Here is a 16,301-nt window from a genome sequence, read left to right as displayed (position 1 = left end):
GGGAGCGCGAGTCCTTAGTTAGTAGTGGGAGTGTCTGACGCAGCATGCGCATCAAGGAGAAGCACACACTGGCGGTCTTGTTTGCCTGCGACTCCATTTGGAGATTGTCGTCCATCAGAACCCCCAAATTGCGCACCGTGCTGACAGGGACCAGAGGTTCCTCCTCAGCGGTGAGCCTAAACTTCAGTGGTATGTGTTTAGACATCTTAGCAGAAGAGCAGAAGAATACCTCAGTTTTCCCACCATTAAACTGTAAGGAGTTTCTCCGGAGCCAGCCAGCAGTCTGACACATACACTCCTGAAACGTGTCCATGGATACTGCATGTTTTCCTTCCAGGGAGAATGCCAGTTGTGTATCGTCTATTTAGAAAGAACAAGATGCCAACCCCACCACTTTTCAGATGCTCATCAATCTGAGCAAACAAATCAAGCTAAATTCCAGATTTGTTCGGTATATTTTATTTATACCTTTTACTTTAGAAATTTTAAACACTTAAGAATGATCCTATGTCTGAGAGAGACACTCAACACATAACACACTACAAAAATGACAGATACATAACTATATTATTTAAACAAACAAAAACAATGTTGTACACCTTTTCTTATTGAGCAAAAAGCAAACAATGAATCTTTGCATATATTCAAGAAAAACAATATTTAAACTCAATGATAGAGACACGTTCAAAAAAGAAATCAAAGAACACAAATCAATTAGGAACATTAATCAAGATCGGAAATTAATCCTGTGTGATTCATGTATTCTTTATATTCTGCCGACGCGTTTCGACTCCGTGGACAAAGTGCACGGAATCTCATCAGGGCTCAATCAATGAAGTTCTGTGAGGTGTATTAAAAGAAAAGAAAAGAGAGCACTGTGTCACCAACCATCATTCAATACTGGGTGACCGAACTGCCTCCCTCTCTGTTGCCCTCCTGTACCTGTTAGTCAATCAGAAGCAGTTGTCACGGTAATCATATGGTGCCACCACTTTGGCGAGACAGTGTTATCTGCAAGATAACAGTGAACTAAGTATTTGATGTCATAATGCAATTCATATGGTGCAATTCGTATGGTGCATATCAAGGAAAAGCAAAAAAGCGTTCATACCTTGGACGGGTATACGCAATCCTCCCTTTCCAGTTATTCAATTTGTTATTGGTCCTATTTCAGCCTGGGGGCAAAATGTGTAGTGATGCTCCGCAATCTCGGAGCGAATCGAGACCTCTCAGTGTGTGGAAAACAGCGTTCTAAAATAGACAAAGAGCGGGACTTCAATCTATTTATAACCGTTAGTCAAATGGTTTGTGCGTGTAAGACGATTACTTTAAAGTGAAAGGGCTCCCCACGCCCATTTACCTACACTCGTATTTTGCCGCTTTGCTCGCCTGGCCGATATATTTCTTCTAAAACAGCCGGCGTCTCAACGCCTTGCCGCTCTTGTGTTCAAACGGTCACCTAGCGATCGGGGATGGAAAAAATTACTATTCCGCTCTGGCAGCAAAAGTGGGTTTTGAAAACGCGCTTGTTCATGCAAAGACCTACCGGTATAATCATGCGTCCAACGCTCATAGTGGTCCAAAATGAATCAAGGACAGCAACCGCCATTTTTTTGGGGCGGGGATATAAACAAGGACCCAGCGCTTAGGATTGTGGTACTTGTAGTTACAGTTAAGTTTCTGAAGGAGACGAATCCACCCCAGGAATCGGATGGAGCACTTCAAACCACCAGGCGGTCGGGCATTTACAGCCTTGAGACCTCGGACATACTGTTCAGTCTGGTCTGGGCACTGTTGAACCTCATAATTAAATAGGCCTCTTTCCGTAATAAGATTTCTTCAGTGTCAACAAGACCCTTTCTTATGGGCATTGTGAAAAGTACTGTCCATGTAAAATCAGTTTCCGCATGTCCCTTGTCTACAAAGTGTTGGACCATGGGGGCACTGAGTACTTTATTTTTAATGCGGGAACGATGTTGTGTAATCCTCGTGTTCACTTGCTGGTTAGTCTTGCCAATGTACAATTTCTGGCACCCACAAATGATAGCGTAAACGACATTTTTCGTTTTGCAGTTCGAAAAACCTTTATTGGTCCATTTCACATTTTTATGTTGAAATTCGCCTCCCTCAAGACAAGACCCACATGACACACAGTTCCCACATTTGTGGTGTCCCACTATGGGTTTAAGACCCCATTTCGAAAGTAAATCTTGCTTGGGTCTAGATGTTATTATGTCGGCACGAACTACATGTTGGCCGATACTCTTATTCTTTTTGTAGGCGAAAATGGGTCGCGGAAAAGGACACTCCAATTCCTCCAGTAAATGCCAGTTTTTAAGGACCATTTGTCTTATCCGGTGGGTGTCTGGTCCAAAAGTCGTAACGCATACCATTTGTTCCAGCTCACGTTTCACTTTGTTTTGTAGTAAGGACTCCCTTGGCGTATACCGGGCCCTCTTATATGAGTGTTTAAGCATCTTCTTCGGATACCCACGAGTAGTCATCTCTTCGCAAAACCTTTTTGCATGATGGTCAAAGTCCTCCATGCTTGAACAGTTTCTGCGGATGCGAAGTAGTTGCCCATATGGTAAGTTACTTCTTAAGTTCCGCGGATGGGCACTCCGATGATGGAGAATCGTGTTCTTGTCTGTCTTCTTGCGAAAAAGGGACGATTTCAGGCACCCCTCTCTGCAAGTAATTTCAACATCTAGAAAGGTCATAGAACTTTTACTTTGTTCTAGAGAGAATTTGATGTCCTGGTGTTTGTTGTTTAGCCACTGGTGGAAGGCAATCAATTCGGTGTGGCTCCCCTGCCACAGGAGCCACACGTCATCGATATACCGTAACCACTGTTTGATGTTTTTTTGAAAAGGATTGTTGTTTTCAATGAACCTCTGTTCATATTGTGCCATATACAATATGGCTACCTCCGGAGCATAGGGACAGCCCATGGCTGTCCCCTTGATTTGCATGTAAAATTGGTCATTGAAACGAAAATAATTCTTTTTCAATGTCAATTCTGCGAGTTGTAAAATAAATTTTGTCGGGACTCTATGGTCTCCAAATACATCTCAATCACCTCAAGCGCCTCGTCTTGAGGGATCTGTGTGTATAAGGACGTGACGTCCATAGTGACCATGATTTCAGATTCAGGGTCAAACTCGATGTCCTCAATCTTTAGAAGGAAGTCGGTTGTATCTTTTAAATAGGATCTCACTCCACTTACAAAAGGCTTCAGAAAGAAGTCAATGTATTTGGAGATGGGCTCCAAACACGAGTCGCACCCCGAGACAGTTGGTCGCCCCGGGGGGTCAGTCAGATTTTTGTGAATTTTGGGCAGGAGGTATAACACGGGGGTACGTGGAAACTTCTTCACAAGATATTCACTTTCTTTTGCTCCTACGTATCCACTCTCCCTGCCCGCCTGTACTAAATCCACTATCACTCCCTGAATCTCCTTAACTGGGTCTCCCTGTAGCTTCCTATACCAAGTCGCGTTGTCAACTTGCAGCTGGCCTTCCAGAAGATATTTGTCTTTCGGCCATATAACCACGGCCCCGCCCTTGTCCGCTGGTTTAATCAGAATTGACGGATCTTCTTGTAAATTCTTCAGCGCTTGCCTTTGTCCTTTACTCACATTCGGTTGAACATACTTTTTGCTTTTCTCAAATTTATCAATGGACGAAAGTAAAATTTGCTCAAATGCATACACTTGTTTAGGAATATTTTGGCTTGGAATAAAATTGGACTTATTTCTAAGACCAGTTGTTTCGCTATTCACACTTGGTTGCTGATTTGCAAAAAACGCTTTTAGTCGTATTTTGCGACAAAAAGCAATTATTTCCATCTTTGTTTTCGTGTAGTCCGTTTGTTGGCTTGGGACAAATTTGAGTCCCAAATTTAGCACTGATTCCTCGTCCTTAGTGAGTATTTTGGAGGACAAATTAACTATATTAGTTATGGCTGCTATGACTGGTAGTGGTTCCTGCGCGTACGCATCTCCCATGGAACTTTGTATCTTGTCTTGCCCTGTTGGTTCTTGTCTAAAAAAGAAACCTTTTTATTAGGGTTACCTTTTGGGTCAGGCCCAGAGGAGTCAGATGAAGAGGATGTTTCTGAGAAGGTCTTAAACCGATTCCGTGATTGACCCTGGTATTTATGAAGTGCTCCACGCGAGTCAGCCTGAGTGTAATAATCGTCCTTCAAGAAAGGATATGCCTTTTCTAAGCTGAAGGATTTAGTATCTCTTTCGTATTGCGAGGTTTTATTGTTAATTGTGTTGTCCCTAAAGGACAGAATCTCCTTTTCTATTTTTTCTATCAGTGCTTTAGCGTCAGGCACCACAGGGCTCTCCAAAATGCTTTTGGTGAGTTCCTGAATCTCTTCTAATTCTTTCTGACAGAGTCGTTGTGCTGTCTCAATCGTGTGGACCATAAGGTCCCGGCTACACTTGGTGTTGATGCAGCTGAAACCTTTTTTATACTCAGCGTCCTCAGTGAATATTACCGGTACATTCTTCACCTGGAGACCCCAGGGGATTGTGCCTCCCCTTATATGCCTAAGCAAAAAATGACCATGTAATTCCGTGCGGATATGTTTTTTGCTAAGTCTAATCAGTTTGTCGGACTCATTCTGCTGTTGTGCAGAGGTACTGAGGGCGATGTTAGAGAAGGGGTCTGAATCCAATAGAGACTTAATGTGGCTCTCTGAAAATGATAGAGTGTCTTTCTCAGACATCCCCTTAGGATGGAAAAATCCTTCCAAACACAAATGGAGCAACTAGTTAAAGAACACGTATTACTTTAATGCCCTTCAACCTCTCACGGGTCAATGAACCCGCCCTGAACTTTTAATAGTTAAGGAGGTAGGTCCCAGGACGTAGGGTCAGCAGGACCGTATACTGTATTTAGAAAGAACAAGATGCCAACCCCACCACTTTTCAGATGCTCATCAATCTGAGCAAACAAATCAAGCTAAATTCCAGATTTGTTCAGTATATTTTATTTATACCTTTTACTTTAGAAATTTTAAACACTTAAGAATGATCCTATGTCTGAGAGAGACACTCAACACATAACACACTACAAAAATGACAGATACATAACTATATTATTTAAACAAACAAAAACAATGTTGTACACTTTTTCTTATTGAGCAAAAAGCAAACAATGAATCTTTGCATATATTCAAGAAAAACAATATTTAAACTCCATGATAGAGACACGTTCAAAGAAGAAATCAAAGAACACAAATCAATTAGGAACATTAATCAAGATCGGAAATTAATCCTGTGTGATTCATGTATTCTTTATATTCTGCCGACGCGTTTCGACTCCGTGGACAAAGTGCACGGAATCTCATCAGGGCTCAATCAATGAAGTTCTGTGAGGTGTATTAAAAGAAAAGAAAAGAGAGCACTGTGTCACCAACCATCATTCAATACTGGGTGACCGAACCGCCTCCCTCTCTGTTGCCCTCCTGTACCTGTTAGTCAATCAGAAGCAGTTGTCACGGTAATCATATGGTGCCACCACTTTGGCGAGACAGTGTTATCTGCAAGATAACAGTGAACTAAGTATTTGATGTCATAATGCAATTCATATGGTGCAATTCGTATGGTGCATATCAAGGAAAAGCACAGAAGCGTTCATACCTTGGACGGGTATACGCAATCCTCCCTTTCCAGTTATTTAATTTGTTATTGGTCCTATTTCAGCCTGGGGGCAAAACGTGTAGTGATGCTCCGCAATCTCGGAGCGAATCGAGACCTCTTAGTGTGTGGAAAACAGCGTTCTAAAATAGACAAAGAGCGGGACTTCAATCTATTTATAACCGTTAGTCAAATGGTTTGTGCGTGTAAGACGATTACTTTAAAGTGAAAGGGCTCCCCACGCCCATTTACCTGCACTCGTATTTTGCCGCTTTGCTCGCCTGGCCGATATATTTCTTCTAAAACAGCCGGCGTGTCAACGCCTTGCCGCTCTTGTGTTCAAACGGTCACCTAGCGATCGGGGATGGAAAAAATTACTATTACGCTCTGGCAGCAAAAGCGGGTTTTGAAAACGCGCTTGTTCATGCAAAGACCTACCGGTATAATCATGCGTCCAACGCTCATAGTGGTCCAAAATGAATCAAGGACAGCAACCGCCATTTTTTTGGGGCGGGGATATAAACAAGGTCCCAGCGCTTAGGATTGTGGTACTTGTAGTTACAGTTAAGTTTCTGAAGGAGACGAATCCACCCCAGGAATCGGATGGAGCACTTCAAACCACCAGGCGGTCGGGCATTTACAGCCTTGAGACCTCGGACATACTGTTCAGTCCGGTCTGGCCACTGTTGTACCTCATAATTAAATAGGCCTCTTTCCGTAATAAGATTTCTTCAGTGTTAACAAGACCCTTTCTTATGGGCATTGTGAAAAGTACTGTCCATGTAAAATCAGTTTCCGCATGTCCCTTGTCTACAAAGTGTTGGACCATGGGGGCACTGAGTACTTTATTTTTAATGCGGGAACGATGTTGTGTAATCCTCGTGTTCACTTGCTGGTTAGTCTTGCCAATGTACAATTTCTGGCACCCACAAATGATAGCGTAAACGACATTTTTCGTTTTGCAGTTCGAAAAACCTTTATTGGTCCATTTCACGTTTTTATGTTGAAATTCGCCTCCCTCAAGACAAGACCCACATGACACACAGTTCCCACATTTGTGGTGTCCCACTATGGGTTTAAGACCCCATTTCGAAAGTAAATCTTGCTTGGGTCTAGATGTTATTATGTCGGCACGAACTACATGTTGGCCGATACTCTTATTCTTTTTGTAGGCGAAAATGGGTCGCGGAAAAGGACACTCCAATTCCTCCAGTAAATGCCAGTTTTTAAGGACCATTTGTCTTATCCGGTGGGTGTCTGGTCCAAAAGTCGTAACGCATACCATTTGTTCCAGCTCACGTTTCACTTTGTTTTGTAGTAAGCACTCCCTTGGCGTATACCGGGCCCTCTTATATGAGTGTTTAAGCATCTTCTTCGGATACCCACGAGTAGTCATCTCTTCGCAAAACCTTTTTGCATGATGGTCAAAGTCCTCCATGCTTGAACAGTTTCTGCGGATGCGAAGTAGTTGCCCATATGGTAAGTTACTTCTTAAGTTCCTGACGCTAAAGCACTGATAGAAAAAATAGAAAAGGAGATTCTGTCCTTTAGGGACAACACAATTAACAATAAAACCTTGCAATACGAAAGAGATACTGAATCCTTCAGCTTAGAAAAGGCATATCCTTTCTTGAAGGACGATTATTACACTCAGGCTGACTCGCGTGGAGCACTTCATAAATACCAGGGTCGATCACGGAATCGGTTTAAGACCTTCTCAGAAACATCCTCTTCATCTGACTCCTCTGGGCCTGACCCAAAAGGTAACCCTAATAAAAAGGTTTCTTTTTTAGACAAGAACCAACAGGGCAAGACAAGATACAAAGTTCCGTGGGAGATGCGTACGCGCAGGAACCACTACCAGTCATAGCAGCCATAACTAATATAGTTAATTTGTCCTCCAAAATACTCACTAAGGACGAGGAATCAGTGCTAAATTTGGGACTCAAATTTGTCCCAAGCCAACAAACGGACTACACGAAAACAAAGATGGAAATAATTGCTTTTTGTCGCAAAATACGACTAAAAGCGTTTTTTGCAAATCAGCAACCAAGTGTGAATAGCGAAACAACTGGTCTTAGAAATAAGTCCAATTTTATTCCAAGCCAAAATATTCCTAAACAAGTGTATGCATTTGAGCAAATTTTACTTTCGTCCATTGATAAATTTGAGAAAAGCAAAAAGTATGTTCAACCGAATGTGAGTAAAGGACAAAGGCAAGCGCTGAAGAATTTACAAGAAGATCCGTCAATTCTGATTAAACCAGCGGACAAGGGCGGGGCCGTGGTTATATGGCCGAAAGACAAATATCTTCTGGAAGGCCAGCTGCAAGTTGACAACGCGACTTGGTATAGGAAGCTACAGGGAGACCCAGTTAAGGAGATTCAGGGAGTGATAGTGGATTTAGTACAGGCGGGCAGGGAGAGTGGATACGTAGGAGCAAAAGAAAGTGAATATCTTGTGAAGAAGTTTCCACGTACCCCCGTGTTATACCTCCTGCCCAAAATTCACAAAAATCTGACTGACCCCCCGGGGCGACCAATTGTCTCGGGGTGCGACTCGTGTTTGGAGCCCATCTCCAAATACATTGACTTCTTTCTGAAGCCTTTTGTAAGTGGAGTGAGATCCTATTTAAAAGATACAACCGACTTCCTTCTAAAGATTGAGGACATCGAGTTTGACCCTGAATCTGACATCATGGTCACTATGGACGTCACGTCCTTATACACACAGATCCCTCAAGACGAGGCGCTTGAGGTGATTGAGATGTATTTGGAGACCAGAGAAAGGCCGCATAGAGTCACGGCAAAATTTATTTTACAACTCGCAGAATTGACATTGAAAAAGAATTATTTTCGTTTCAATGACCAATTTTACATGCAAATCAAGGGGACAGCCCCTATGCTCCGGAGGTAGCCATATTGTATATGGCACAATATGAACAGAGGTTCATTGAAAACAACAATCCTTTTAAAAAAAACATCAAACAGTGGTTACGGTATATCGATGACGTGTGGCTCCTGTGGCAGGGGAGCCACACTGAATTGATTGCCTTCCACCAGTGGCTAAACAACAAACACCAGGACATCAAATTCTCTCTAGAACAAAGTAAAAGTTCTATGACCTTTCTAGATGTTGAAATTACTTGCAGAGAGGGGCGCCTGAAATCGTCCCTTTTTCGCAAGAAGACAGACAAGAACACGATTCTCCATCATCGGAGTGCCCATCCGCGGAACTTAAGAAGTAACTTACCATATGGGCAACTACTTCGCATCCGCAGACACTGTTCAAGCATGGAGGACTTTGACCATCATGCAAAAAGGTTTTGCGAAGAGACGACTACTCGTGGGTATCCGAAGAAGATGCTTAAACACTCATATAAGAGGGCCCGGTATACGCCAAGGGAGTGCTTACTACAATACAAAGTGAAACGTGAGCTGGAACAAATGGTATGCGTTACGACTTTTGGACCAGACACCCACCGGATAAGACAAATGGTCCTTAAAAACTGGCATTTACTGGAGGAATTGGAGTGTCCTTTTCCGCTGCCCATTTTCGCCTACAAAAAGAATAAGAGTATCGGCCAACATGTAGTTCGTGCCGACATAATATCATCTAGACCCAAGCAAGATTTACTTTCGAAATGGGGTCTTAAACCCATAGTGGGACACCACAAATGTGGGAACTGTGTGTCATGTGGGTCTTGTCTTGAGGGAGGCGAATTTCAACATAAAAACGTGAAATGGACCAATAAAGGTTTTTCGAACTGACAAACGAAAAATGTCGTTTACGCTATCATTTGTGGGTGCCAGAAATTGTACATTGGCAAGACTAACCAGCAAGTGAACACGAGGATTACACAACATCGTTCCCGCATTAAAAATAAAGTACTCAGTGCCCCCATGGTCCAACACTTTGTAGACAAGGGACATGCGGAAACTGATTTTACATGGACAGTACTTTTCACAATGCCCATAAGAAAGGGTCTTGTTGACACTGAAGAAATCTTATTACGGAAAGAGGCCTATTTAATTATGATCAAAGGAAAAGTGAGCGACCCAGATAAACCCTTGAGGGCTTGGGTAATTAGGTAGAGGGGTAGAGTTGCCTTCAAGGGATGTGATTTGATTAGAGATCAATTATTTAATAGAACTTAATTTGGGAGGAGAAATCAATTGTCCTCATGTGTAATTCATACATTAATATACAAAAGATCTATTTACTTAAATCACATTTAACAAAACCAAACACATATAAAACATATAAACAACAAAACACAAAGGTGTATATAAAAAGGAATTTTATCAAAAGTTCTTAAATCAGCAATAATTCAAAAGAGCAGGTAAGGAAATGCAGGTACAAAAATAGTATTGATAAATTAATAAACAACACAGCAAAACCTAAAAAGAGCATCTATCCCAAACACAAAGTGAATCAAACACTGCAGGGATAAGACGAATGTCGACGTTTCGGTCTCCTAGAACAAAGTTATCGAGACCATCCTCAGGACTGTAGTCAATTATACACTGCTGAAAGCTGTAATGTAATCTGCAACATAAATGTTTACTATTACATGTCTGTCATAGTTTAAGCAAATTAATCAATACACCCATGTGACAAACCTAACTACAAAAATACAAAACCCACTAAAATTAACATTACAGACAGATTTAATATTTACAAAAAACAAAAATGAACATATATAACGACACTGACTTGAGAAAACAATGGCATTGCTCATATTTTGTAACCTTTGGGACTGAATTATATCTTCAAGGGGAGACTATTCGCACAAGGACAGAATTGGTCATACACATGTTGATGTTACTTGAGTCATTTTAAATAGATTTGTTTGACAAATACTGAACATAGTGACACTGCTTTCTACATATGATAGGACTGGTCAAATAGATATAGTTAAAGCACCTATCCATGTTAACTAAACCATTTAGAGCAATTAAATTGACAAAAACTCAACATAGCGGTATGGCTTCCTTCATACAGTAACCCTGTACAAATATCGCATGTTCGGGAATGAGGCATCTTGGTTGCCATAGACCCATGTGGTCGCAACAAAACAAAGTGTCTGACGCAATAATTTTAATAAACTAAAATTTTATAAAATAGATGCGGATGCTTCACAAACATACCGAAGTGGAGTCAATTACCACAATGTTGGTCGCGGCGAGGGATTTTTGGAGCGCCAGGAACGATGCCTAAACAAGGACCAAATGCTTAGTTCCAAGAAATATAATGAAAATGACAACTTATAAAGGTGACCAAAAATTCGCATAGACTATACAGTACCTAGTAGTGAGGCAGACCAAAGCCTCAGGTTAAGCACAGGGAAAAAGATGGTCCGTCACATAGGGTGTAGATTTGTGACTGGGAGTTAAAAACGCTAAAAAGAAATAAAGAGGACCGTGAATATATTTATATGGTACCTCTAGTGAACTCAAAGTTAAATTCAAACCTAAGTTTTAACACACCTCTGTTTGTGGCAGTAGGGACCTGAAATCCTCGTAGCGTCTGGTAGGTCTATCCACAGAGTGTTAAAATCTAAAGGGATAATAAGTAGAATAGACTACTTAACCGATCATAAATGAGATATTCAAAGCTTCTAGGGAATGTCACTGAAAGGAAATAGCTACCTTGTTAAATGCAGCGGTATCATAGAGTGGAACCATGAGACGCTTGAATCGTTTACTTTTGCAGTTACTAAAAGTGAAAAACGATAAAAGACAGCCAGTCAGCGTCAATATCAAGGACTTGGTTACAGAGCGCTAAAATGAAATCTAGCGCATATTGCTTACCTGATGTATACAGCGAGGTCGAGATCAATCTGACCGGCAGCACGGCAAGGACCGAGTAAACGGAGGTCTGCCGGCATCCAATTTAAGGCATAGTTTGGAGCGCGAAAGAGGACTACGCGCATATCTATTTACACCAAAATACGGGCGCCCTCTTGGAATGGACAAACTCCGGCTGAAATCTATGCGTAAACCAACACAGTTACCATCAAAGATGTTGATTCATAGTGTAACGTTATGGAATACAGGAGGGCGTCTTCAGAAGTACTTAATTAAGAATGCAGTGAAAGCGTACAGTGCATTCAAAAATATTTAAAAATGTTATGGGTTGGTGAAACATCCGCATTTACCATATATAACATGAAAGCCTATCAATTGAAAAACAGCGTATTAAAGAGTCTAAACACCCTATAAATGCAGACTGCACAAAATTAGCTCACATGCTCTAGACTCCAAATTCAAAACATCTTACAAAAGTACACATATCTGTCAAGAAGGAGAGGGCTGATACCTAGGGTAGGCATGCAAGGGCATGCCATTCGGTGGCAGAATTAAGACCCCTTCTAACTGTGTCAGTTAGGCAGATTAATTTGCCTTCTCTTAATGAGAGAATTCTGTCAACGTTATTTTGTCGTACACTAGGTCGAATGACTTCAAGCACCCACCAGAGCATATCGGTCTCTTTGTGGCCCAGTTGTAGATAGTGTTCAACTAATGGGGCATTGTCCTTCTTGCAACGGATTCGCGACTGATGTTGCAAGATACGCTTTTTAATGGGCTGTATGGTTTTGCCCAAGTAATGGAGTAGACAGGGGCATTGAATGCAATACACCACATTGGTGGTATTGCAGTTGGAGAAATTCTTGGCTGTGAACTTAACACCATTGATCATGCATGTTTTCATAGTCTTAGTGGTTGCACAAGCTACACAATTATTACATTTATGATGGCCAGTCAATGGAGCAAGTTGCCTCATGTTGTCTACAATATTTTCTTGTGGAGTATTATCATAGGCATGGATAAGTCTATCCTGAAAATTCGTGCCACGTTTGAACGAAAATAGTGGTTTCTGTGTAAATTCTGGTAGAGAACGGAGCAAACTCCATTGTTTAGAAACAATTTTTTTAATTGCATTCGAGTGTGTACCGAATGTTGATACACAAACAATGTTGGTTTTGTGTTGGCGTTTGTTGACAGTTAACAAAGCCTGGCGGTCATTATACCACGCCCTTTTCATCGATTTTCTTAACAGTCTTGAAGGATAACCCCGTACTTGCAGTTTATCCTTCAATTTGCGGGCTTCACAGAAATAATCATCCTTATATGTACAGTTCCGTTGTGAGCGAAGGAACTGTCCAAAGGGCAACCCGTCTTTCAACGCCTGAGGATGATGGCTGGTGTAGCGCAACAGAGTGTTTCTAGCTGTTTTTTTAGTGAATAGGGTGGTATATAAACGATTGTTGGAATCCACTTTAATCGTAATGTCTAAAAAAGGCATTTCAACTGTGTTTTGTTCCAAAGTGAACTGTAAATTCATGTTCACTAAAAAAACAGCTAGAAACACTCTGTTGCGCTACACCAGCCATCATCCTCAGGCGTTGAAAGACGGGTTGCCCTTTGGACAGTTCCTTCGCTTACGACGGAACTGTACATATAAGGATGATTATTTCTGTGAAGCCCGCAAATTGAAGGATAAACTGCAAGTACGGGGTTATCCTTCAAGACTGTTAAGAAAATCGATGAAAAGGGCGTGGTATAATGACCGCCAGGCTTTGTTAACTGTCAACAAACGCCAAAACAAAACCAACATTGTTTGTGTATCAACATTCGGTACACACTCGAATGCAATTAAAAAAATTGTTTCTAAACAATGGAGTTTGCTCCGTTCTCTACCGGAATTTACACAGAAACCACTATTTTCGTTCAAACGTGGCACGAATTTGCAGGATAGACTTATCCATGCCTATGATAATACTCCACAAGAAAATATTGTAGACAACATGAGGCAACTTGCTCCATTGACTGGCCATCATAAATGTAATAATTGTGTAGCTTGTGCAACCACTAAGACTATGAAAACATGCATGATCAATGGTTTTAAGTTCACAGCCAAGAATTTCTCCAACTGCAATACCACCAATGTGGTGTATTGCATTCAATGCCCCTGTCTACTCCATTACTTGGGCAAAACCATACAGCCCATTAAAAAGCGTATCTTGCAACATCAGTCGCGAATCCGTTGCAAGAAGGACAATGCCCCATTAGTTGAACACTATCTACAACTGGGCCACAAAGAGACCGATATGCTCTGGTGGGTGCTTGAAGTCATTCGACCTAGCGTACGACAAAATAACGTTGACAGAATTCTCTCATTAAGAGAAGGCAAATTAATCTGCCTAACTGACACAGTTAGAAGGGGTCTTAATTCTGCCACCGAATGGCATGCCCTTGCATGCCTACCCTAGGTATCAGCCCTCTCCTTCTTGACAGATATGTGTACTTTTGTAAGATGTTTTGAATTTGGAGTCTAGAGCATGTGAGCTAATTTTGTGCAGTCTGCATTTATAGGGTGTTTAGACTCTTTAATACGCTGTTTTTCAATTGATAGGCTTTCATGTTATATATGGTAAATGCGGATGTTTCACCAACCCATAACATTTTTAAATATTTTTGAATGCACTGTACGCTTTCACTGCATTCTTAATTAAGTACTTCTGAAGATGCCCTCCTGTATTCCATAACGTTACACTATGAATCAACATCTTTGATGGTAACTGTGTTGGTTTACGCATAGATTTCAGCCGGAGTTTGTCCATTCCAAGAGGGCGCCCGTATTTTGGTGTAAATAGATATGCGCGTAGTCCTCTTTCGCGCTCCAAACTATGCCTTAAATTGGATGCCGGCAGACCTCCGTTTACTCGGTCCTTGCCGTGCTGCCGGTCAGATTGATCTCGACCTCGCTGTATACATCAGGTAAGCAATATGCGCTAGATTTCATTTTAGCGCTCTGTAACCAAGTCCTTGATATTGACGCTGACTGGCTGTCTTTTATCGTTTTTCACTTTTAGTAACTGCAAAAGTAAACGATTCAAGCGTCTCATGGTTCCACTCTATGATACCGCTGCATTTAACAAGGTAGCTATTTCCTTTCAGTGACATTCCCTAGAAGCTTTGAATATCTCATTTATGATCGGTTAAGTAGTCTATTCTACTTATTATCCCTTTAGATTTTAACACTCTGTGGATACACCTACCAGACGCTACGAGGATTTCAGGTCCCTACTGCCACAAACAGAGGTGTGTTAAAACTTAGGTTTGAATTTAACTTTGAGTTCACTAGAGGTACCATATAAATATATTCACGGTCCTCTTTATTTCTTTTTAGCGTTTTTAACTCCCAGTCACAAATCTACACCCTATGTGACGGACCATCTTTTTCCCTGTGCTTAACCTGAGGTTTTGGTCTGCCTCACTACTAGGTACTGTATAGTCTATGCGAATTTTTGGTCACCTTTATAAGTTGTCATTTTCATTATATTTCTTGGAACTAAGCATTTGGTCCTTGTTTAGGCATCGTTCCTGGCGCTCCAAAAATCCCTCGCCGCGACCAACATTGTGGTAATTGACTCCACTTCGGTATGTTTGTGAAGCATCCGCATCTATTTTATTAAATTTTAGTTTATTAAAATTATTGCGTCAGACACTTTGTTTTGTTGCGACCACATGGGTCTATGGCAACCAAGATGCCTCATTCCCGAACATGCGATATTTGTACAGGGTTACTGTATGAAGGAAGCCATACCGCTATGTTGAGTTTTTGTCAATTTAATTGCTCTAAATGGTTTAGTTAACATGGATAGGTGCTTTAACTATATCTATTTGACCAGTCCTATCATATGTAGAAAGCAGTGTCGCTATGTTCAGTATTTGTCAAACAAATCTATTTAAAATGACTCAAGTAACATCAACATGTGTATGACCAATTCTATCCTTGTGCGAATAGTCTCCCCTTGAAGATATAATTCAGTCCCAAAGGTTACAAAATATGAGCAATGCCATTGTTTTCTCAAGTCAGTGTCGTTATATATGTTCATTTTTGTTTTTTGTAAATATTAAATCTGTCTGTAATGTTAATTTTAGTGGGTTTTGTATTTTTGTAGTTAGGTTTGTCACATGGGTGTATTGATTAATTTGCTTAAACTATGACAGACATGTAATTGTAAACATTTATGTTGCAGATTACATTACAGCTTTCAGCAGTGTATAATTGACTACAGTCCTGAGGATGGTCTCGATAACTTTGTTCTAGGAGACCGAAACGTCGACATTCGTCTTATCCCTGCAGTGTTTGATTCACTTTGTGTTTGGGATAGATGCTCTTTTTAGGTTTTGCTGTGTTGTTTATTAATTTATCAATACTATTTTTGTACCTGCATTTCCTTACCTGCTCTTTTGAATTATTGCTGATTTAAGAACTTTTGATAAAATTCCTTTTTATATACACCTTTGTGTTTTGTTGTTTATATGTTTTATATGTGTTTGGTTTTGTTAAATGTGATTCAAGTAAATAGATCTTTTCTATTTAATTATGAGGTTCAACAGTGCCCAGACCGGACTGAACAGTATGTCCGAGGTCTCAAGGCTGTAAATGCCCGACCGCCTGGTGGTTTGAAGTGCTCCATCCGATTCCTGGGGTGGATTCGTCTCCTTCAGAAACTTAACTGTAACTACAAGTACCACAATCCTAAGCGCTGGGTCCTTGTTTATATCCCCGCCCCAAAAAAATGGCGGTTGCTGTCCTTGATTCATTTTGGACCACTATGAGCGTTGGACGCATGATT

General features: G+C 41.0%; 2 long non-coding RNA genes across 2 annotated transcripts; one reads left to right on the top strand and one right to left on the bottom strand.

Moving 5' to 3' along the window:
• Nucleotides 1-9,954: 9,954 nt before the first annotated feature.
• On the bottom strand, nt 9,955-11,567 carry LOC144819493 (uncharacterized). Its single transcript, XR_013607405.1, has 6 exons — nt 11,464-11,567; nt 11,302-11,368; nt 11,140-11,209; nt 10,958-11,051; nt 10,801-10,866; nt 9,955-10,198 (listed from the first exon to the last, which is right to left on the bottom strand). It is a non-coding gene; the product is annotated as an uncharacterized LOC144819493 (long non-coding RNA).
• A 2,980-nt stretch (nt 11,568-14,547) lies between these two features.
• Nucleotides 14,548-15,942, top strand: LOC144819492 (uncharacterized). Its single transcript, XR_013607404.1, has 4 exons — nt 14,548-14,757; nt 14,846-14,939; nt 15,031-15,096; nt 15,699-15,942. It is a non-coding gene; the product is annotated as an uncharacterized LOC144819492 (long non-coding RNA).
• The last annotated feature ends 359 nt before the right edge of the window (nt 15,943-16,301 follow it).

Source organism: Lissotriton helveticus, chromosome 2_1 (assembly GCF_964261635.1).
Source record: "Lissotriton helveticus chromosome 2_1, aLisHel1.1, whole genome shotgun sequence".
Taxonomy (NCBI): domain Eukaryota; kingdom Metazoa; phylum Chordata; class Amphibia; order Caudata; family Salamandridae; genus Lissotriton; species Lissotriton helveticus.
The sequence above is the reverse complement of the archived record's forward strand: the minus strand, read 5'-3'. Positions and strand labels throughout refer to the sequence as shown.